A 25,850-nucleotide genomic window follows, 5' to 3' on the forward strand; every position below is an offset into this window, starting at 1 on the left:
GAGTAATCTAGATGACCACTCTCCTTGTAGGGTGCCCTACAACCACAGCAGCCCAACAGCAGTTTCCCCTACACCTTATAGACTAGTCACATATATGTGTTCATATCACCTCATCAGTTTCAATGGAAAGCCTCTTGAACTTTCCAAATCTCAAGAAAGGTATCCTGTGCCAACCAAAGAGAAAAAAGAAAGAAACACAATATGGGAGAAGATGTAGTAGTTTCCTTTTTTTGATGTCATTCTCAAAGATTCTCATTGAAATGCAGCAAGCCTAAGTTCTCCTTCATTCACCATTATGTATTAATTATCCATGGCTAGATCTCAATTCTTGTTAAACTTATTTCAGAAGCCACAAAGCAAAGGGTTAGAAACTGGCAGAGTATTGGAACCTATGGAACATACTCCCACAGAGAAATATTTCCTTTTAATGGTGTGGAGGAAAAGAGAGCAGCAGTTGGAGTCAGGCAGACAAGTTCAAATCTTAGTTCTGCCACCTAGTGGGCACGTGACTTTGGAGCACCACGTTATTTCCGAAAGTATTTCCTTGTCTCTAAAATGCATTCCATAATGCCTGAGTTACAGGTTGTTGTTAAGGATGATATTAGATAACTAAACCATAGTTTCCTCAAATCCCCATTATGGGACAATTGTGTTTCCACTCAGAATCATTGTGTGGCAAGATAAGGAAACACATATATGGCACAAAGAGGGCACTCAGTAAACCATAGCTATTAAGAAGAAGGGAAACCCTTTTTGCCTGTTCTATACAAGCAAAATTGTTAGGGGGAAAAATCTCATAATTTGAATAAAGCTTTTATGGAACTAGTTACTACCCCTTTGAGGAAAAGCCACTTTTTTTTTCATGTAACTATTTTTATTTCAGTGAGATTCCAAAGTATGGGCTGGACTGCTTTTGAATAGTACAAAATGGAGTTTTACCACAAATATACAAACCACACAAACCAAATGACAAACCAGCAGCTTGCTGGCTGACCCCTCACAGTGCTCTTAGCATTGTAAAGTTCTGACCGTTGAACGGTAACAACTGCACACTAATATACTATCACACTTCAACTGATGATGGGGCCTCATGCAACATATTAGAATGAATTTTTTATAGTCTTAGTGCAACACTGATTATAAAGTACCTCTTAAGATTCTGTTTGGCATTATTTTCTTCTCTTCAAATACTATTTCCTGAAAGGTTAACTTTCCTAACAGAAGTGGAGTTAATGGAGTTTTCACGTTAAGCCCTTTATCATCTCTGAATTCTTGAGTTATTATGCACAAATGAAAATACACTTTTAGACTTTATGGACCTGGGTTAAAACACAAATTGGACAATTTAAGGGTATCTAGATTATGTCCTTTTGTCCATTTCACATTCCCTTTGAGGATTTGCTTCTTATGGAAATATTTCATAAGGGACAAATTACATATACAATCTGTATCCTTTTTAATTAGGCCCCTTCTTTTCACAATACTCTTTATATCATATGTAGATTGTACTCATAATGTATTTTCCAAGTATATTCTGTTACTGAGAAGTCATTCTGTCCCCCCTAAGTACTCCCTGGGGACACCCATTCAAAGTCCCCTTGAAAATCAAACAAGAGCGGGTATGGCAAGCACATGAGGTTCAATTGTGTAAAAATTATCAGTAGATAGCACACGCATGCATCTAAGATTAAAGCAGATGTCCTCTGTGAAACAGATGACGGATGTGATGGCTGCAGTTTTCTTCTCTTACTTCTTGCTCTTCTAAATTTGAGCTAAGGTGGGACTTCTATTTTATATCTCTCATAAAAAGCTTTTAGAAGGGGCTGGAGAATGATTACAGGAGGGTTTTCAGTCAGGGGAGTAGGAAGGCCAAGCTCTTTGGAAAGCTTTATGAAGAAAAAGACTAAGAGAACACCCAATGGAAAACTGTTCAAAAGAAGAGGTTAGAAGGAACAACTTTGGATTAAAAAATGCTTGTAAAAGATTCCAATACAACTAGCATTGACAAAATTAACATATATGTCTTTTGAAATCAGACATTCACGCTAAACTGCTCAACCACCATTATAACCCTCACTGTGCTATTTCCCTGAACATCTATTTGAACGATCGGGAAAAGGAAGCAAGCACAGTGGCCACTCCTTAATGACTCCTATCAAGTTTTTAAGGATTTGGTTAAAATCGTGAAACTACTACCTCAGAACTACTACCTCTGACTTCCACGTTCCTTTGGGGAAATGAATGGATAAATGTGTTTTGTGGACAGAAAACAAACAAAAATCATCACATAGCTCAGCAAAATACCAAAGGGCTAGCCTGTTGGCCCCTTAACTTTATAAGTACATTTTAGGGCCAACTTTAGAGAAATTATAAGTCTTATAACAATTTTAGCAAATATAAATTACAGTGACCATCTGGATATTCAAACAGCCAGACAGAACAAAATTTACGTAAGTAGACACTTCTCTAAAATAGACACATGCACGAAATCAGAACTCAAAATTCATTAGAAGGTTCATTTCCTTGGGTGTTTTAATCAGGCTCAGGCTGAAATAAAAGTAGTCCACATAAAAACCCCAGTCTGGAAAACCAACCCTGCAATGGTTGTGATTTCGTCTTTTCAGCATCTTGTGACACACATTTAGACAGAGTGTAACATTTTGTGTAGGCAGTTTGATGTCTCAGTCCCCTGCTGTGGACCTGTGGCTGATGAAGAGGAACAGACTGGGAGAAGCAAATGGACAGGGGACACTTAAAACAGCAGCCTTTGGACACCTTGCTTGGGGCTTCCCATCTGGTGACTTGGTGAGAATTTTGGGGGTGGAATTGGTGAAAGTAGAAAGCCAGGAAGGCGGTTGTCTTTGCAGTGGCAAAAGCTCCTCCAACTGACTGGCCAACAGCTTCTCCTAGTTGTACAACATTCTGGCTGGTTGTGACCATGGCACCATGGCATTTCCAATTTTTTTTTTTTTTTTTTTTTTTTGCCACATTGGCTATTCTAAACAAAATGTGAATATCTGAACTTCATGTCTGGCACTGAATGTTGGCCTTGAAATAGATGATTAGGATTTATTTCTGAAAGTGCCGGATGCTTGTTGCCATTGCATACCATATAGTTTTGTGTATTCTTCCATGCTGTAACAAGGTTGTCCCATAGGTCACTATCTAACTGCAACGTCACACCAGCAGAGCATGGATGTGGACTGCGAACTGGGCCCAGATCCATTTGTCACCTCCCTCCTAGCCTGTGCCACCCAGGAAGATGTCATCCCAGTTCTCAGTCATGTGCTTCACTAGATAATCTAGGGACTCAATCAGAGGTTGGGTTAAGCAGCTTCCAGAGTTCTGGATCAGGGATCTGGATCAGAGCATCTTCCACTTCCACAATGGCACCACTGAGTTGTTTCTGTTGGCAAAAAAGGATGTTAGTAGCTCCAGCAACAAATCTATGAGTGGTGACATGAGAGAGAAGATGCTGCTGCTGCAATGCCATACTGGTCCTCTTCCAACCCCAAAATTAGCCCTGGTTTCAAGACCACCTGCCCTGTGTTAGCTTGAGGTTGTTCAGTCATCAGAGGACTGTCTGAGGGCACAGAGTCCTTTGAAAATGAGTTTGTCTGTTCTGACCCCACTTGTTCCCTTTCTTTTGAGTTGGGATCCTCTAAGACACTAGGAGCCAAGGTCTCCTAGTCAGTTTCTGAAGACTCCAGAGAGGGGCAGTGTTCCAGTTTGCTAATGCTGCCATTATGCAAAATACCAGAAATGGATTGGCTTTTATAAAGGACGTTTATTTGGTTACAAATTTATAGTCTGAAGGCCATGAAAATGTCCAAATTAAGGCATTGACACAAGTATACCTTCACCAAAGGAAGGCCAATGTTGTCCGGAAAGCCTCTGTTAGATGTGAAGGCACATGGCTGGTGTCTGCTGATCCCGGGTTGTGTTCCAGCTCCTCTCTCAGCTCCTGTGCATTCTTCAAAATGTTGCTCTTGGGTGTTTTGTCCTGTCTTAGCTGCTCTCCAAAATGTCACTCACAGCTGCTCTGAGTTCCTTCTGTTTGTCAGCTCCTTTATATGACTCCAGAGATTTAATTCATACCTACCCTGAATGGGTGGGGTTACATCTCCATGAAAATTATCCAATCAAAGGTCTCACCCACAGTTGATTGAGTCACATGTCCATGGAAACACTCAATCGATAGGTTCCAACCTAATCAGCACTAATACGTCTGCCCCCACTAGATTGCATCAAAGAACATGATGTTTTGGGGGACATAATACATCCAAATGGGCACAGGCAGGAAGGAGGTTGTAAATATTAATTGGTATCATTAGGTTCCTTTGCTGTCGTCATTTTCTACTTGGAACAAAGATCCTTCATTCTTGATGACACTATTTTCTCCATGTTTTCCTGTCATGGATCTCTTGAGAATTCCTAAGTTGGTATTTGAAATGTCAGGAGCAAACCCAGAAGCAAAATCATCTGCAGGGGGATAACTTTCCCAAAACCCAGCATCTTCAGACATACTCTATAGTGAGAACAGTCACTGAGACCGTATTCAGTCATGCCTGGGAAAAAGGGATAACACAGTCATCAGTGCATCCACTGACTTATTCACTGGAGAAATGTAAAAGAGAACCTTATTCTCAAGAAGAATCAGTTTAAATAGGATTTAGACCTTGTGTCGAAAATGAAGGACAAGATCTTGAGGAGATAAACCAACTTATACTTAGGGTCCTCCTAATGAACTTCTTTCCAAGGGGCTATTCATATGTTCATGAAGCTCCTTTAGAATAGAAATTTGGGAAAAATCCTTCTCTTCTAAATATGCATGTGTAGTGAGTGGAAGTTTTGCTGGAAGTAATCTATAGAGAGGTGGTTTGCTTAGAACACACAGACACTTTTGGGAACAGTCTCTCTGGTGATATATGTTTGCCTTACTTTCAATGCCTTGGCTTCAATTTGTCGATAGCAAAAGTTACTGTATGCTGTGGCTCCATTTCCACTTCTGGGTGGCAAGTGACATAATACGGTATCTTCCTGGTAGTTATGAGCACCATCTGGTAAGGCAATGAAGGGCCAATATTTCCATTCTCCAGGTAAAGTATGGCAATGATGCCCGTCTCCTGGGATTAGGGGAGGGTAAGAGAATTCAACCTGGCAGCCCTTCTCTATAGGTGGCCACTGCGGGCCCACTGGACAACAGCTTTAATCTCCAAGGGCAGCAGGTGCAGTGGGCCAGCTGATGCCACAGTCCCTAGGAAGCTGCCACCACTCTTCCTTTGTCCTCTCAGTTTTTTTTCCACACCAACACTACATAGATTTAACAGGAATTTTAAAAAAATTGTTTTCATTACTTGGCATCATTTGATGCCATGATACGGAATCCCCAAATTTACCTTATTTCCAATGATGCCTTATCAGAGAAGTCTTCCTTACTCTCCTACATCAAATAGTACCTGTCCCCTCACCCATACTGCAGACATAACCCCATCACCACAGTTCTCCCGGCCTCTTTCCTGTCCTTTGCTGTCCATAATACCTATCACTGGCAAGCCTAACCTGTTGACTTGTTTAAGTTCTATCTCCCCCCACTAGAATGAAAGCTCAATGAGAGTAAGATTATTTTGTTGTGCCTTTTTCACTGCTTTAGCTTTGGCACCTAGAACTGTACCTGACTGTTCCAGTTTGCTAATGCTGCCAGAATGCAAAACACCAGAGATGGATTTGCTTTTATAAACAGGGTTTATTTGGTTACAAAGTTACAGTCTTAAGGCCATAAAGTGTCCAAGGTAAGTTATCAACAATCAGGTACCTTCACTAGAGGATGGCCAGTGGTGTCCAGAAAACCTCTGTTAGCTGGGAAGGCACGTGGCTGGCATCTGCTCCAAAGTTCTGGTTTCAAAATGGCTTTCTCTCAGGACGTTCCTCTCTAGGCTTCAGCTCCTCAAAAATGGCACTCTTAGTTGCACTTGGGGTATTTGTCCTCTCTCAGCTTCTCCAGAGCAAGAGTCTGCTTTCAACAGCCATCTTCAAACTGTCTCTCATCTGCAGCTCCTGTGCTTTCTTCAAAGTGTCCCTCTTGGCTGTAGCAGCTTGCTCCTTCTGTCTGTTCTTATATAGTGCATCCAATGGGCGGGCCAACACCTCCATGGAAATTATCCAATCAGAGTTATCACCCACAGTTGGTTGGGGCACATCTCCATGGAAACACTCAAAGAATTACAATCTAATTAACTCTGATAGGTCTGCCAACACAAGATTACATCAAAGATAATGGTGTTTGGGGGGGACATAATACATTCAAACTGGCACAGTGACACATAGTAGGCACCAATAAATATGTGCTTTTGAATGAAGACTAATATTTATGCATGCTTACCAAATAAAGACAATCTGCCAATATGAATCATAATAATAAAGCTTTCATGCAAACTGCAGTTTATCCTTCCTGGAGGAGACTAGGGAAGGCTTTATTGACCTTTTGCAGTAGAGTAAATCTAAAACAGACAAGAGAGGTGCTTTGCCTGATACAGCACAGCTAGTGAGTGTGATTCCTTCATTGGAACCTGATTCTAGAAGCCACTACAGTTGAGGTGTCACAAATGCAGGAAAAGTCACTATGAAGCATTCAGATTGTATGTGTCATTAAATGAATTTCTTACTTTCTAGTTGAATTTCAAGTTTCTTGTATTAATGGAAGTATGCAAATGGTGAGTGACTTCTTGCTCACCCTACATTGCAAAGGTTAAGGGCAAAGAATGAACACCTGCTGTGTGATGTTGCTTTTGTACAGATAAAACAAAAGAATTGGGAGCTTGATTTATAAATACCTGCATAATGACAATGCATGATAAATGAAAAAGCCTGGTTTCATCTGACAGAAAGCAAGCGTACCATACTACATTCAATTCAGATCAGTATTTTCCCACTTCACTGTAGAAAATGTGTTCTGCTAACACAATGATTTAAGATGCATTTGGGTAGCAAGTCTTATGTAGGCCCACCCTGGGAAAACTGGGAGGTAGGCAGACCTTAGCTGTTGTGCTTTGCCTATCTGCCCATGCTACCATCACCCCTGCAACCACTCCCAGGTAACAACAGCCTTCTTAAAACAGTTCCTTTAATTTCCTTGTGACCTTTCCCCATACCTGATGCCCAACCTGGACCCATCCCATCCCGCCACTCAAAAAAAATTTTCTTTTGATCAGCTAATTTATGCTGACTTATCTTAATGATTCCAGAATAATTTTAGAGTCAGCTCTCCATGTGAAACCACGGTCCTCCACTTACTAACTTTCTGCCCTTGGACAAGTTGCATAATCTCACTGGGCCTCAGTTTTCTCACCTGCCAAATGGAGCTAATAATAGTACTTACTTCACAGGGTTGAAGTGAAGGGTGTGTGTGTGTGTGGGTGTGTGTGTGTGTATGTATGTATGTGAAAGTGCCGGAAACTAGTAAGCATTATATTTAAGCATTTGGTGTTAATGAGAGACAATACAATGTAATAAAAGGAGTGAAAGTGCAAGGTTTGAGTTCTGTGACCAAGGCAAGTCACTTAACCTCTTTGTATTTAGGCTCCTTGGTAAAATGGGAACATGTCTCACTTTACAAGTCAGATAAAGGATCACTAATAATGTATGTAAAGCATCTACAATACTGTCTGTTGCAGAGCAGATGCCCCCATGGTATTAAATATTATTCTTTGCAACCTACAAGGGAATTGTGGGATATATTTATGTTACTTTAAAATAACTCAATGGATAATGGCTTTGAGGGAATGGTTTGGTTAGAGAAAGAGGCCTCTACATGATCTTTTTAATCAGACCAGCAATTTTGATAGAAAATTATGGTTTTCATACCAGATGTGGTGATCGCAGCAATAGCTCCCATCCCATATGTCCTTCTTACCATGTGACTTTGACATTCCTTGAATCTAGAGGTGGGATATATAGCTCTTCCTCTTGACCTTGAGCCTTCATGACTGTCTTGATCAGTAGTGATGCTATGTGACTTCCAAAGCTATGTCATTAAAATGCTATGGGCTTCTGCCTTATTTTGGGGGGACAGTCCTTCTGCGGGATGCCAGCCACCAGATAATCAAACTGCCTTGAGTCTGCCATGCTTTGAGGAAGCCTACACTAGCCTGAGTGGAGAGCCCACATGGAGAGAGTTTAAGGCTCGGAAACTTGGAGCCAGAGTTGCCCAGCTAAGCCCTACTCAAGTTCTTGAAGCTCAGAAACAGTGAGAATTAAAAAAAATCATGGTTTAAGCCAAGTTTTGGAGTGGGTTGTTATGTAGTTATCGATAAGGGATTCACTATGCGATGGCTTTATTGTGCTTTACTGTGTGTTAAGTTCTTTTATTATATATTTTTTGACACAACTGCCCCAGGAAATAGATATTATCATCTTTTTTTATCACTGAGGAAATGGAAGGTCTGAGAAATTAAGTGTTTTGTCGGAGGTCGCACAGCCAAGAACAGTGGCAGAGCTGGGACCCTAACACAGATTCTCCAACTTTAAGGCAAAAGTTGGCCTATCTAAATCACCCACCTAAAAGGAAAGGACCTTTAGAAGACCAATATAAAAATTGCTGATGGTGCAGCTTTTCCTCACATTTCAAACACCTTTTTAAAACTAAGATCGCATAAGCAGACACGATTTATTTCAAGATCTACCTGGTGTTTGGTTGATGGATTTCCATAGTTTGTACAATAATTATGAGTTAGTGTTGTTTTTAACTACTTGAAGTGAAAACCTGAAGCATGTTCAATATTTACACTTCATTCTAGTAGATCTTAGTCATTTTATTGTTATTCAATTTCACATTGTAGTTTTATGATTCTCACTTGCATGAATATTAATCGAAATGGGAAATGTACTCAGTGATTTAAATGTGTGGCTTTTTTAAGTACTGGAGGGGGGGATCTAATTAGGGTGATATGTCCTGGAAAACCATCTTTCTATAGAAGTGGAAATTATTACCATGTTGTGGTTTTGTCTGAAAATGTACTGTGAACAAAGATACCCAATTAAAGAGCATGATAATTGCTCCCTTGAAATTCTTACAGGTAATTAAAAAAGTCATGCTTTTCTTTCATCGTGTATATTTTCTACATCCCAAAGGTTTTTTCTCCTCTCGATGACTCTGACTATTGTTTGCTCTTGATTGGTCATGGTAGCAGGAGTTTGGATACAGGGCCCATGAAGTGACCCTCAAGAATTATCCCTGTTCCATCCATTGCTCCAGGCCACAGGCATTCTCTAGATTAGAGACTGGAGTGCTTTGGAAGAATGGAACATGGGGCTAAGGATTTGATTTCATTTCGTCTCCTCAAAGTTCCCCAACTCAGAATGCTATTAGTCTGATATCCTGGATCTCTTTCCCTTCAGTGATTTTTGAAATAGAAGCATTTTGAAGATAACCCACTGTTTTAGTTTCTGAGCCTGCTGAAAGAAGAGACCATGAAATGGGTTGGCTTAAACAATGGGAATTTATTAGCTTACAATTCAAGACCAGGAAATTGTCCAAATCAAGGTATCATCAAAGCGGTGCTTTCTTCTCAAAGACCAGCTACCAGTGATCCTTGGCTTCTCTGCCACATGGCAAGGTACATGGCAGCATCTGCTGGTCTCTCTTTTCTTCCGGGTTTTGTTGATTTCAGCTTCTGGCTTCTGTGGCTTTCTCTCTCTCAGTTTCCATCCCATTTTTAACAGACTCCAGTAAGAGGATTAAGACCCATCCTGAATGAAGTGGGCCACACCTTAGCTGAAATAACCTCATCAGAAGGCCCTACTTACAATGGGTCCACCCCACAGGAATGGATTAGATCTAAGAACATTTGTTTCTGGGGTACATAAGCTTCAAACCATCACACCCACCCATTGAGATATTGGTTGTATAACTATTTTTAGAGATCTTTGACATGCTGCTTCCTAAAATGCAGGTTTAAATTCCAAGCTTGTTTAGGATTATAGAATGCCCGATTTAGTAGGGGCCCACTTGAGATCATTTAATCCACATCTTCTAAGACGACAAATGGGCCGACCGAGGCTCCAAGAGAGGAAGTACCTTGTCCATGGTCACATCGAGGAAGCCATCTACCAGCTCTCTTTTGTTGGATGAACCTCCTTCATCATCATTTGCCCCTGAGAAATTTTGTCCCTGCAGGCCCATGTGAATTTCACAGATCAACATGAAATGGATTAGATATTAGATTCTCAGTTGCTTTCACACCCTCCAATGGCCATATTGCAGCAGGCATTATGGGACAGGAAGCCATCATATGGCCTTTGTGCTTCATGGAACTTACAGACTGAACACCAGAGTGACTGAATTTAAAGATGCACTAGTTAGTCTTACCGTATGCAAACACCTTCTCTGCTCTCTGAAAACCCCTTGGCCATATATTGCAAGACAGTGGGTACCAGAAGAAAAGATTTTCACCTAATAGTCAATGCATAAGGACCATCTCCAGGCTCGGCCCCACCCCAGATAGCCATATATCCAAAGCAGATACTTTTCCCACTTGCTCCTCAGGCTGTTTTCAGTTGCAGACAAGAAACTTTCTATGCAGCATCTGTCTCTCCTTCTGGGCTAACATTTTCATTTGAACTGTCTCTTTTCTTCCTGACCCCATTCCTTTGTTTCTAGAATGTCTAATAGAGAACTTCCTTTGCTCTATACCCACTGTTGTGAATCAGGCTAGACCCACTGGGAAATAAGAGGGTGTTTGGACATTCCCAAACCAGAAAGAAAAAAATCAGTATTTTGATTAAACCTATTAGGTTGACTTATAAAAATATTTTAATATTCAAAATCTAAACAAGGCATTTCAACACACATTAACCAAGCCTTTGGCATTATCTATAAGGGTCAAATGAAAATTTTGAATAATGAAACTACCTGGGTAATTCAGGGAATAAAACTTGGATTTGGGAAGAAATGAGTTTTTGTGGAGGCCTGAATTAGACACATTCCCCTTCTATCTAAACCAAATTGAGCAGACAGTGCCTCGTTTCTTCAGTGTGCTTCAGAGTCATTATCTCAGGCCAAATGGAATTTCCTCGGTTCAGCAGCAGCCCTTGAATGTGGCCCCAAGTGAGGTGTCAAATTTCCCACCATGAACTACATCCCCCAGATAAACTGTCACAGCTGCAAGGGTAAGCGATGGTCCGAAGCCAGTCATCATGTATAGACATGGCACAACGTGGGCATAAAGTGTCCTTGTAAAACAGAAAACAATTAAACAATGAACCCCAGAGCTTTTCCCACACTGCAGGAAAGTCCACAATGTGAAAATGGCCCTGTTGCCAATTTCTCTGTGTACCCAGCACATAATAGACACCATATATACATTGTGTTGAAAGAAGAAATAATCATTTCAAATTTGGCAACCCATGGATCAGTTTTAATGAATATTGGTTATATGAGATTTGTACAACAATCCTATACATCAGTGCTTCTCAAATTTTAAGGAACATAGGAATCACCTGGGGATCTTGTTAAAATGTATACTGGAAATCAGTGGAACCCGAGATTCTGCAGGTCTAACAAGTTCCCAGGTGACGCTGATGACTCTGGTTCACAGACCACACTTTCGGTATCACGGCTCTAGATTAAAGCTTCCCAACTAGTGGGATGCAGTACTGTACTGAGAATGCATTACTATGGTCAGAGGTATTTATGCCCACACCCCTTGGAGCAGTTGGGATTTCCCTGGGAAGGATCTAAGCTAGATGTCTCAGGCAGTGAAATTTACCCCACTGTGTTGTAGAAACGTTATCATTTTCTACATATGCCATGATAGGGGAAATGTTTGGAGGCTCTTCTCTAAATGACAATGGAGGTTTACCATAACCCCCATCACTGCAACAAGTTATTCTTAATAATAAGCATAATGATAATGATAATTTTATCATTTATTGTACACTTACTATGTTCCGGGAATTGTGCCAAGTACTTTACATGCACGTACTCATATAATCCTTATAACAATCCTAAAAGATACATGATTTTATTAGCTTCTAGGAGACCTCAACTTTGCCTTTGACTTCAAAATTTCAATATTATTTTTTTACTGATGATTCCCAAATTTATATCTGCAGCTCTGACCTCTCTTCTGAGGAGAGGTCAGAGCTGCCTATTAGACATTATCCAACTGCCTATTTGACGTCTCCACTTGGGGATGATCAAAATCTGTAACACAGATGACCTAGACGGAATACCTGTTCCTCTCTCAAACTTCTTCCATCCAACTGCTCAAGCCCAAAAGCCAGGAATCTTTTTTGACTTCTCTTTCCCTCACCCCTCACAAGTAATCCATGAGGAAATACTATCAACTCAACTTTCAAAATATAATCTGAATCAGTCTACTCTTCTCTCCTCTGTCACCCTCAGCTGTCGCCTGAGTCACTGCAAAAGCCCCCTGGCTGGTCTCTTCTCTGCTCTTGTCTTTGAGCAGCTTCGGTTGGCTGGAGTGAGGCTGTGTGGCTGCAAGTGATAGCCAGTGAGGCCAGACTAGGAGAGTTGAGCCAGGTAATAATAGCAAGCCCATATATTGAACCCACTATGCCCCAGGCACCTTCCTAAATACCTTTCACATAATGACATATTTAATACTCTCAGTGATTCTCCAAGTCATGTTCTATTGTTCTCCCCATTTTACAGACAGTGAAACTAATGGATGGAGAAGCCAAGTAACTTGCCCAAGATCACCTAGCTAGTGAGCAGTGGAACTAGGATTCAAAGTGAGGCAATCTAACTCTAGAGTACGAGATTTGAAAGCCTCTGCTCTACTTCCTCTAATGAATCCACCAAGTTAACTGTGTGGTTGTTTTGTCTATGGACAAGTAAAATAACCAAGCCAAGGACATGGTTAATTTTCAACCGAATTGATCATTTGAGTGAACTGAATCAAAAGAGGAGAGTTGCTTAAGCAAATAGGTAACTTCCTTTGGAAGCTGTGGATATTGCTAATTCTGCCCATCCACTCCCACTTCCTTGGGAAGATGTCCTTAAGGAACCCCAACAGCTTTAGATAAAGAACATTTGTCTGATGCTTCCATATATTTAGACCAGTATATATTTTTACCTTTTTTCCCAATGTATAATTCCAGTTTGAATAAGAAGTAGAAGAGAATGAATTCCAATCCCTTTTGAAACTGTAACAATACCTTGCCTGTTCTGAAAAATACCTCCCAAGAGACTTGGCTTATGGTTAACTTACCTCTTTGGCAATAAACCCTGAAATGTCATTCAGTACATCACTGGCAACACTCAATCAATACACTACATTAATGAATAAATAAAAAAAGGTCTATTCATGCCAATCACTTATCTCAAAAGATTTGCAAAGAAAGGCATGGTACACTGTGCATATGACTCTTTCAGCACTGACCACACTATATCATCATGATTTGTTACTTGCCCATCTCCTCCACTGAACCATAAGCTCCCCCAGGGTAGGAAGCACAGGTTGTTCAGCTGGGAATCCCAAGTACCTAGCTCAGTGCCTAGAAAAAAGTGCACTCTCAATAAATGATTCTCAGATACATGAAGTGGCATTTGACATAGCTGATCAGGCCTTCCTTCTTAAATACCTTTTTTCGCTTGACATCTGAGATGCTACTCTCTCTAAGCTTCTCTCCTACCCTTACTGGCTGTTCCTACTCAGTCTCCCAAGGTTCTACACTCATTCCCTTATGGAATGCATCCAGCCTCTTGGCTTTAAATGTCACTCATAAGTTGATGATTCTACAATCTTTCTCTTTCGCCCAGACAGCTCACCTGAATTCTAGATTCGCATAGCCTACTGCCTACTCTAGGTCTCCACTTAGATGGCGAAACTCAAACCTGATATATCCAATGGCTAACTCATGACTTCTGTCTCTAAACCTGCTGCTTTTATGGTCTTCCTCATCTTAGTAAATGGCAATTTCAGTTTTTTCCAATAGCTCAAGGCAAATAGTTAGAGTCTTATAGCAACATCAAATTTGTCAAGCAACTCCTGCTTGGCTCTACCTTCGGACTCTATCCCTAATCCAACCATTTCTTGCCAGCTAACATCTTAGTTCAAGCTGCCATTCATCTTTTGCTTGGCTTATTGCAATAACCTCCTAACTGGTCTCCCCAGTTCAACCCTTGCCCTCCTACAGTCATTTTCAACACAGCAGCCAGGAGATCATTCCAAAATCTAGGGCCAATAGTGTCATTCTCCTGTCCAAATTCATCTAATGGTTTCCAAACACAGAACAAACTCCAATTTCTTTACCCAATGTGGCCTGCCTGCCTCCCCACCTCTGACCTTATCTCCATCCTACAACTCAGTCCTTAGCTCATGCTGTTCCAGCTGCACTGGCCCCCTTGCTTTTGGGGGAGATATACCAATCACACTTCCATTACCTGGAGTGCTCTTTCCTCATATCTCCTTCATTTCCTTCAATCTCTTCTCAAAGGCTTCTTTCTAAGGAAGCCTTCTGTGCCGGTTTGGATGTATTATGTCCCCCAAAATGCCATGTTGTTTGATGCAGTCTTGTGGGGGCAGACATATTAGTGTTGATTAGGTTGGAATCTTTGGATTAGGTTTTTGCCACGGAGATGTGACCCACCCAACTGTGGTCAATACTGTTGATTACATTATTTCCATGGAGTTGTGGCTCCACCCATTCAGGGTGGGTCTTGATTGATTTACTGGAGTACTCTAAAAAGAGTCACATAGGGCCACACACTACACATTTTGGAGAACACCATTCTGAAATGCAACCTGAGAGCAAGCAGATACCAACCATGTGCCTTCCCAGCCAACAGAGGTTTTCTAGATGCCAATGGCCTTTCTCCAGTGAAGGTACCCTATTGTTGATGTGTCACCTTGAACATTTAATGGCCTTAAGACTGTAACTTTGTAACCAAATAAATCCCCTTTATAAAAGCTAATCCATTTCTGGTATTTTGCATAACGGCAGTGTGATGGTTGGGTTCATGTGTCAACTTGGCTAGGTGACCCAGCTGTCTGGTCAAGTGGGCACTGGCCTGATGATTGCTGTGAGGATATTTGAGGCTGGTTAATAAACCAATGGGCTGGTTTGTTGGATCATCAGTCAATTGACTGCGGCTGACTGATGACTCATCAAGGGGCGTGCCTTCCACAATGAGAGAATGCAATTGGCTGGATTTGGTCCGGGTGATCAGTTGAAGGCTTATAAGCGGGACGGTTAGAGAACCTTCACTTCTTCTTCGGCTGCCCAGTGAAGCATTTCCTGGGGAGCTCGTCGAAGTTGCCGGTTCGTTTCCTGAGGAGTTCATCAGACATCTTCCTTGGAGTTGACAGTTTGTTGACGGCTCTGCAGAATTTGGACTCGTGCATACCCACAGTTGCGTGAGTCACTTTTACAATTTGATAATCAGAGACATCTATCATTGATTCTGTTTCCCAAGAGAACCCTAACTAATATAGGCAGCATTAGCAAACTGGAACACCTTCTTTGACCATCCAATATAAACTAGTTCCCACTCTAACCCCATAAAACTCTATCCCCATTTACTTAGCATTATTTTCTATTCATAGCACATATTGCCATCTGACATGTTATATATTTATTTGCTTTTCTAAATTGTCTGTATCCTCCATCTAGGCTATAAGCACTTTGAGGGCAGGGGCTTTGCTTTATTCACCACTATATTTCCAGTACCCAGTTTAGTACCTGGAAATGAGTGGGCATTCAATCAAGGTTTTTGGAATAAATGGATGAATGAAATGGCAGATTCTTGAAAGCAAATGATAAATTGTAATTTATACTTGCAGCTGGTGAAATGAACCCCCAAATCCCCATAATCAATGAGTTCAAACCACATCCCTCATTTTATTTCATGACCAGCTAGAGAGTTGGCTCTTCCTTACTCATCTTTGTGTCTCTAATGCCTAGCATAGAGCCTGGGATGTGGAAGGTATTTGATAAATGTTGAAAGAATGAATACAAACATATTTTTCTATTAGAAAGCAAGCCCAACTATTTTAACTTGTGTCCCCTGGGTTGATGTGAGGCAGGCTTGTTAAAGGTGATCGTAAAACAATTGTCAGGCACTAGGGTCATGCTTGGTGGCACTTTAGATTTTTATTTGAATGGAGAAGCCATTAGCACTGTGGTTAATTCAGTTTTCTGATTTGTCCACAAGGGCTCCTTCATGTAGCTCTAATAGCCTTTCTCTCATGAGAGAATTAACCTGCTTGCCTTGCCTTTGAAAAATAGGAAGATAGGGCTGTTACAAATGAAACCACAGTCCTTTTTAAAAAGAGTTAAGTCCTGTGAAGTTTTATATTTGGGCCAACTAGAGTCATTTGTGAATTACCCAGAATCATAAAGAAATAACTATTCTAAAATAAGATGATGGTTACATATCAGGGAAGTGCAGTTAACACAAACAAAAATGGTTATTTTTTTTTAATTGTGGTGGTTTGTAGCTGTTATGTACCCCAGAAAAGCCATGGTCTTTTAATCCATTCATGTGGGTGCAGGACCTTTTTGTTAGTTTATTTCAATTGGGATGTGACCCACCTCATTCAGGGTGGGTCTTAATCCCCTTACTAGAGTCCTTTTTAAGAGATGAAATTAAGAGAAGCTCATGGAGAAAAGCCTTAGAGACGCTAGGAGAGGACCCGCAGAAACTCAGAGGGAAAGCAACTGGAACCAGAAGCTGAAAGCAATGAAACCCAAGAGAGAAGGACCAGCAGACACCGGCCATGTGCCTTCCTGTGTGACAGAGGCATACAGATGCCAGCAGCCTGTCTTCAGAGAAGGTATCAGTCGTCCTGTTGACGTCTTAATTTGGACATTTTCACAGCTTTATAACTGTAAATTTGTGAGCTAATAAATCCCCATTGTAAAAGCCAACCCATTTTTGGTATATTGCATTTTGGCAGCTTTAGCAAACTGGAACAAATATTCATCAACATTTAAAAATGCTTTGAAATATACTTATTTATTAGATATTTTTATTGTGATTCCTTTATAATTCCTGAAATGTCATTTCCATAAACATCAACATTTCCTATATGTAGGGTGACTGTAAAATGTATTATTCAGACCAGAACGCTTTGAAAGTATAAGAAATCTCTAATAATAATAATACCCAATCACAGGAGCAGACCGGGACTGCCTCAAGCCATGGGGTCACTCTGCCTGAATGAATGCTGATTAGCCCCTGTGTGGTTAACTTCATTAAAAAACATCAAGATTTCTGGTTGTCTGACTTTTGTCTGGGTTATAAAAAAGTAGATGGCCTAAACAATTTATACAATGACCTGTATCTTACATATTTGTTTCTTTCTCTACATGCAATTTCATTTATAATGCAGGAACACTTTGATTATCATTTTTAGCAGTGAAGGAAAATGAGAATATGCAGCCATCATGAGGTACCTGCAAATCAGTCAAGAGAAGGGAGATGCAAACCCAAGTGTTCTGGACTCCCAGTTCAGTTAAGAAATGGTAGAGTTAAGATTGAAGGACAGATATGTCCTACTCCAGAGCCCATGCTCTTTTCATCTACCCCACAGCAACTTGTACTAATCCTTTATAAGTGGGTAGGATATAGATAAAATAAGATTGGCCATGAGTTTGTGAATATTGCAGCTGGGTGATGGGTAAATAGGGGTTCCTTATACTATTCTAAAAAACTTTTGTATGTGTACAACATTTCCCACATAAAAGTATCTTCTTCTTCATTACGCTCCACTAACTCCAACTTTCAATGAATGCTAGGCTTAATATATAAGAGAACATGTATTGCTATTTCTCTCTTTAAATTTTTATGATGAAAAAATTATACATCCTTATTTAAATGATTTTGAAAGTACAAAAGAGTATAAAGGAGAAAATAAAAATTCTTTATAATCCACTCACCCAGCAACAAATACTCTTAGTATATTGATGTCTCACTTTTGACTTTATTTTTTTCTTTTTCTTTTGGTAAAATATACATAATATAAAATTTACCATTGTAACAAATTTAAAGTATGCAACTCAGTGGCATTAAGTACATTCACAATGTTGTGCAACCATCATGTACTTTCAGAACCTTTTCATCACCACAGAAAGAAACCCTGCACCCAATAATCAGTCACTCTTCATTCTCTCCTCCCCACAGCCCCTGACAACCACTAATCTGCCACCCATATTTATGGATTTACCATTTCTGGACATTTAACTTAAATGGAATAATACAATACATGGTCTTTTGTGTCTGGTCTCGTTCACTTACCATTAAGTTTTCAAGGCTCATCCATATCATAGCATGTATCAGTACTTCATGCCTTTTAATGGCTGAAAAATATTCATCCATCAGTTGATGGATAATTAGATTGCTTTCACCTTTTGACAATTGTGAACAGTGCTAATTTACTATAATTTATAATTAAACTTTCTTATTTTGAGATAACGGTAGATTCACAAGCTGTTGTAATAAAATAATACAGAGATATCTACTGTACATTTTACCCAGTTTCCCCCAAAGGTAACATCTTGCAAAACTATACTACAATATCATAATTGTGATACTGATACTGATATAATCAAGATACAGATCATTTCCATCACCACAAGGCTCCCTCAAGAACCCATCTCCCTCCTGCTCATATCTCCTCACTAAACCCTGTGGCAATCACTAATCTGTTCTCCCTTTCTATAATTTAGACATTTCAAAAATGTTATATAAATGGAATCATACACTATATAACCTTTTGGGATTGGTTTTTGTCATTAAGCATGATTCTCTGGAAATTCATCTAGACCACTGCACATATCAATTGTTCATTCCTTTTTTACTGCCAAGGAACATTCAATGATAAGGATTACTACATTTTGCTTACATTACCCATTGAAGGGCTTTTGGGTGGTTTCCAGTTTTAGGATAGATTGAAGAACGCTTCTAGGAACATTTGCATACAGGTTTTTACATGAACATATGTTTTCATTTTTCTGGGATAAGTGTCCAGGAGTGTAATTGCTGGGTCTCATGGTAGTTGCACTTTTAGTTGCTTTTTTTTTCTTAAGAAACTGCAGAACGGTTTACCAGAGTAGATGAAACATTTTCCATTCCCAACAGCAATGTATGAGTGGTTTCCATTTCTTCACATCCAGTGTTGTCACCATTTTTAAATTTAGCCATTCTAATAGCTGTGTAGTGATATCTGATTATGCTTTTAATTTCCATTTCCCTAACGGCTAGTTGCATTGAGCATCTTTTCAAGTGCTTATTGTTTGCCATCTGTATATCCTCTTTGGTGGAATGACTTTCCATGTATTTTGTCCATTTCCTAATTGGACTGTTTGTTTTTTACTGCTGAGTTTTGACAGTTCATTGTATATTTTACATAATAGTCCTTTGTCAGATATGTGGTTTGCAAATATCCTCTCCTGCTATGTAGCTTGCTATTTCAGAATGTTAACAGGAACTTTCACAGAGCAAAAGTTCATAATTTTGACGAAATCTAATTTACCAATTTTTCCATTTGTGGCTCAGGCTTTAAGTGATGCCAGTGGGGATGGAGCCTAGTGGTGCTTAGACATGCCTTACATCACCTCATTAAGCCTCACTGATGCTGGGTAGGGATGGAGGCTCAGCATGCTCCTAGACCCTACTGACACTGTCATGGTGGAAGAATTAGAGCATCACCTGCTTCAACTGGGTGGGGATGGAAGATCAGCATGCAACTTGACCCTGTTGACACCACACAGCAGAGGACCTTCAGTGGAGAGGTAGGCTGGATAGAATATCAGCTCTCCACTCAGCCCAGCATAAAGGTGGGGGTGCAATTTTCCCATTGCTTTCTAGTTGGAATAGGGCAGGTATTGCAACACCATAAAGGTTTTCTATTACGTTAGAACACCCTTTTTTACAATTCTAAGGCTAGGATTCCCCGTCATCCTGAAGCAGCCAGATAGACAGAATGGTGCTGGGGAAATATGTTCACCAGGAGGTTGTATATATTCTCCATCAGCGTCTAATATATGGTGCTGTTTCTACCATAGCCAGGGTTCACAGGTCCAATAATCAAGAGGTGGAAATGGGAGTGGCACCACTCACTATGATACCTAGTGATCCATTAGAAAAAAAAAATTGCTTCCAGTCTCCCAGACCTTGTGCTCTGCTAATCTAGAAGTCTTAATTCCAAAGGGAGGAGTGCTTCCACCAGATTATGTAACAATGATTCCATTGACCTGGAAATTAAGACTTCCACACAGCCACAATGAGCTCCCTGGGCTTCTGAATCAACAAACAAAGAAAGGAGCTGCTTTACTGGCTATTTTGTAGATGTGATTTATGTCTACAATCAGTCAACTTTAATTAAAGGTGATTACTCTCAATAATGTGGGTAGGCCTCATTCAATCAGTTGAAGGACTTAAGAGCAAAAACTGTGGATTTGAGTAAGAGAAGAAATTTTGCCTCAAGACTATACTCTACTCCTCTCCATGCTGATTTAGGACTCAAACCTTCAATATCAACTGTGACAGAATTTCTAGCCTGCTGGCCAGAATTGCCAGCCCCTGAAATCAATCATATGAGCCAATTCTTTAAAAATAAACATATATATCATACATCTCTCTCTCACACACACAAACACATCCTGTTTATTCTGTTTCTCTGGAGACCCCTGACAAATACAGGGGAACAGGCTCTTCATGGAGCATTTGTTTGTCTGTGCATATTCTTGGTTCTGGGTTGAAGCTTTCTGTAGCATCCAGTCCAGTATATGTGGGAAACAATAAGAAAACCCAAGGCCATTTTGTTTCTCAAGTCCCAAGGTCCCTATGCATCTGCCTTTTGCTTTCCATCTTTCAAAGTCTTCCTTTGCTCATTTGTTGCGCTATGTCTAGGATTTTTTTAGCTGTAAGAGGGAGTATCTGGGAGAAATGGATGGGCCCACTCTCTATTGGTGAACTGGAAATCCCTCTAGTCTATTTTAATGCAAATATTATATATATTACATAAATGTGTTCATTCTAGAGTAAATTTATATATATATACACATATATATGTGTATGAATATTTGTGGAATCTTAGAAGCACTTAAAATCTAAAGTCTCAGTCCATTTGCTTATTTCTTTTATTTTTAATCTGTAAAATGAAAAAAGTTGAACTGGATGGATGACCTCTAATACCTCTCCAGCTCTGGCAATCTAGGATTCTAAGTGCATTCTAGAAATAGAATGAGTGATGGTTCCAAGCCACTCAGAACAAATTTTTAGTCTTCATCACTGCATTAAATCTTCAAAGACAGAACTTGACCTTTTAACTTCAAGCCCTAAGATTTTCTCTTTGACAGACAATCCATTCTGCAAGAGGTGAATTTAGTTTCTACATGCAAATCTTTGCACTCAGTACAAAGAGAAGGCTTATTGTTGACTAATTGGGTAGCAAGAAAATTATCATAAGGATTAGAAGAATTTATGAAAAAAAGCACATATATTTGGATCAAAGCTTCAGCTTTGGGCAGTGTTTCAGTGAGAAGGAGACATTTTAGTTGAGGCATAGGCTCTGGAGTACCTAGACACGAAAATGAATCTTGACTCCATCACTTCTTGCCTGTGTGACCCAGAAAATCATTTAACTTCACAATGCTCATCTCTAAAGTGAGGAAAGTCAATATGCAGCTCATCAAGTTGATATAAGTTTTACATGAGAAAATATGCATATAGCACCAAGGACAGTATCTGGAAAACATAAGCACTCAATAATAATAGATAATGATAAAACGTTTGACCATAAAATTACAAAATCATTATCATCATCATTATCATCATCATCATCATATCAGGTCCTCTATTCCTGATCCCTATAGTGGAGAGTGGTTGCTAAGAACAAAGGCTCCTGCTGCCAAATGTCTGAACTCAAGTGCCTTGTCCTTCACTAGCTGTGCAACCATAAGCACATTACTCCATCTCTCTGTGCCTCAGTTTCCCCATCTTCTGTAAAAATGGGAATGATAACAGTACTCACTTCATAGTGCTATTGTGAGAATTAAATAAGTTAAATGGATTCGAAGTGCTCAAAATCACAGTTGGCATAGATTAAGTACTTAATAAAACACTAATGATTTTTGTCTACCTGTGTATATATACAGCAATCTCTGACCACCTGGTACAGGAGCATTGAGTCAGGTCAGTCAACATTGACTCAAACTTGATTTCTGACTGATCTGACTGGCTGTTTTCACATCAGGCAGTCAGTAATGCTTTCACTTTGTCAGCTATGTAAATACTTTGAATGTTCGCAATTACTATGGGGAATAGAAGATATCTACTTTCAAATGGAAAACACTTCAGATGATCTCTGGGCCTGGCTTTCCTAAAGTCTCCTAACCACATTTGAAGTGTCTAATTCCTGGAGGCCCTTATTCAAGTTTACCTATTTCTAGAAGCTCACAGAGCACAGAGCCTCAGGCCAAGTCCTCTCCATCAACCCCACCCCCCCTGCCTTGAGGAAGACGGAAAATTTTCATCTGGTTCCACAAAAGAATGGTCAAGTCCAAAACCGTTCTGAGAATATCCAAAATGAGCTTTAAAATAGCTCCTGGCGGTGTCCTTTTTTTGAAAGCAATACACCACCAGCCATATTTTAAATGCAACGATCACATTCAAATGTGGTGACACAAACACATTCAGACTCTGGGGATGACAGGGTAAAGTTGTGGCACTATTCTTTAGGAAAATAATCTGTGGATTTTGCAAACACCATGAATAGCTTTATTAAATGAGGTCTTACTGACCAACCCTTCTTCTCCTAACCCACACTGGGCACAAACACAAACACACTCTTAATCAAAAAGATATTTATGATTGGTTTATTTATTACAATAAAGGAGCATCTTTGCTCACCCACAGGGAAAATAGTTAAAATAATTTATCTACTCAAGGGAATATTATGAAACAATGAAAAATGTTGAAAGTTATCACCTTTCTATATATATGATATATTCACAATAAGGAAATAACTAAAATTGTGGAACTGTAACCCATAACATTTTTTGAAATTTGCTAACTACTTGTTAAATTGTACTTTGAAAGTTATTACTGTTCTGTATGTATGTTATATTTCACAATAAAAAATGAAAAAAATGTTATCTATGGAGACTTTAACATGGAAAATGCTTATATGATATTAGGTGACAAAACCCACCAAGTTATAACTATGTAAAACATGCACATTTATCCTCAGCAACTTTGGGGATAGACACAGAAAAACAGAAACAACTGACCCAGTGGTGATAAGAATATAGATACAGTTATTCCCTTTGACTCTCATGGATAATTGCTGTAACTAGGAAGCAGAATCAAACCTTGCAAGGGATTTCCATTTACCAACTTTTTCTTCTAGTCACATTTTTGTTTCCTACCATGAGCCTACAATGCATTGGACTTTCATAGCCACACAGTGATGCAGTCTCAATTCCCCTCCCTGGCCTACTGGGTTATGGCTGCACACTCTCCCTAACTGTCATACAGTGACTTCATCTATACCAGACAACACTGGAACATTCCAGAACATTTTTTCCAAGACCCTTCAGCCTTTCTGCACACATCTTAGCCCTATTTTTCGCCCCCGTACAGATGCAGGAATATAGTCTCCACACTAAGGTACCCAAAGTTCTTGCCTTCTTTGCTCTTCCCCAAGGCTGCTCTGATAAAACCTACACCTGTTCTGCCTCCATTCACACTCCCTTTGTCCTTCCAGATCCCTGGTTCTCTCTTTCCTGTGTTTCTCTGCACATATTGTTTTAAGTTACCATACTTCTGAAATGATTTCTAAGGCAAGTGTTTTTTGGCACTGTGATACAACTTGCATAGCCATCCCATGGCTTTAGCCATGCCAATCAGGTCATGTGCCTTGGCTGTGTCAAAAACCCAGCATATTGTCAGCCCCCATGTCAGATGCTTTATAAATTTGATAAAATGCACAATTACAAGTTTTCATGTAATGATTATTTTGAGAAAGGCAATGTTATGGCTTACCTTGCTCCTGAAATAAAAAAGGGCATCTACCTTACATGAAAGGCATCAGATATTTTTTCCAAGTAATTCAATTATCCCAAAATGATTTCAGAAGAGTAACATAAGTGCCCAAAGAAAAGAAAAGCTATGACAGAGTCATGCCTCATAGAATTAAGATATTTATCAAGATGACATGGCAACACCATTGCCCACACCCTGCACAACAGTTCATCATATAACAAATAGAAAGTTTTTGGCCATTATACAAGTTCATTATATAAGCTCATCTACAGCATAGTGGTAAAAAGGTGAAAGCCTTGGGTTCAACCTAGACTGGAAACACAGTTCCACTGGGACAAGTTACTTCCCTTTGCTGAACCTCACTTCTGTCACCTGTAAAATGAACACAGCAATTGTACGTACCTCATGGGGTCACTGAAAACATTAAAAAGGTGATATGAAGTGATCAGCATAGTGTCTACAGTGCAGTACATGTCCAATAAATGCTAGTTATTATTACTACTACTTGACAACTCTGCTGAAACACATCAAGGAAAGCATGTGGCTGTCAACCCTGATACTCCCACTCACTTGCACTGGATTTAATGTAGCTCTCAAGATCCAACATATTAAAAACAAGACAATGACTAAAAATTGTTTTAAAGAAAAGATGGGAGGAGACAGAAGATGATTGTGGCATAGAGAGGAGTGGAAGTTAGTTAGTGCCCCTGGAGCAACTAAAAAACAACCAGGAACAATTAGTAAATGATCTGGAATAACTGCTGGGGGACAAGCATGACTGTCCACATATTGTGCACCAACCTGGATTGGGAGGAATGCCGGAGATCGCAGCATGGAATCTGTGAGTAGAAACTGAGGAACTGAGCTGGGAGTCCTCTCCCCCACGGCAGACTGAACTGCAAAGCCTTGCTGTGATAGAGAGCAGCACTCTCTGAACAAGTGAATATTCCTCAGTCCAGCTCCACCTGGGGTTTTAATTGGTAAATGTGGACTGCACAATGCCAAGCTGCAAATCCCCAACAAGCAGACAGAGGCTTTTAGTGATGACTGACCTTGAAGAGCCAGGGCACTTCTCTTTCCCAGGAAAGGGAGTCCAGAGGACTGGGTGCTATCTCTGGCTGATGGGTGAAACTGGAGGCCATGGATGGACCCTGAAAGGGAGCTTTCTGTCCCTTTATCTGTCTCTCAACCTGAGCAGCTCAGTGGAGAAAACCTCAGCCATTTTCAGTTCACAGTACTCTGCAGTGGAGAAAGCCTCAGCCATTTCAAGTTCACAGCACTCAGACCCAGACAAGGGTGGAGATAGCAGAGTCAGAGAGACAAAGAACCTATGTAAATGTAAATGAAAACTCCCTGGGGGGTGTATCTTCCCTAAGAGGAAAGAGGTGGTACCCAGCTCTACCATCAGCCTTCCATTCAGAACCAGACCCCAGGGCCTGGGGGAAAACAATCAAACCAGAAACAACTTAAGCTGAGAATTAAAGGGGCCACACCTCCTGACACTGGTTGGGAGCAACAGGCTGAATGGCGCCACCTGCTGGGCAGGTTAGGAAAAGCACTGTGGCTTGAGGCCTCACAGGGTGTGTCAATCTTCTAAGACACAGCTTCAGGGAAACCTGGTGCTGAATATTTCCCCCTTCTGGGACCTAAGCCAGTTCTGTTCTGGGCAAACCTGATTAGGGTAACCAAGGAAACCAGATGCCTAGACAACAGAAAACTACAACCTACACTAAGAAAAACGAAGATACAGCCCAGTCAAAGGAAAAAACTTACACTTCAGTTGAGATACAGGAATTGAAACAACTAATGTTAGATCAATTCAAAAAGTTTAGGTAAT

General features: G+C 40.2%; 1 pseudogene; it reads right to left on the reverse strand.

The window, feature by feature from the left end:
• Positions 1-2,681: 2,681 nt before the first annotated feature.
• The window catches only part of LOC119522501, a 74,082-nt pseudogene continuing 50,913 nt past the window's right edge, over positions 2,682-25,850 (reverse strand).

This window comes from Choloepus didactylus, chromosome X (assembly GCF_015220235.1).
Source record: "Choloepus didactylus isolate mChoDid1 chromosome X, mChoDid1.pri, whole genome shotgun sequence".
Taxonomy (NCBI): Eukaryota; Metazoa; Chordata; class Mammalia; order Pilosa; family Megalonychidae; genus Choloepus; species Choloepus didactylus.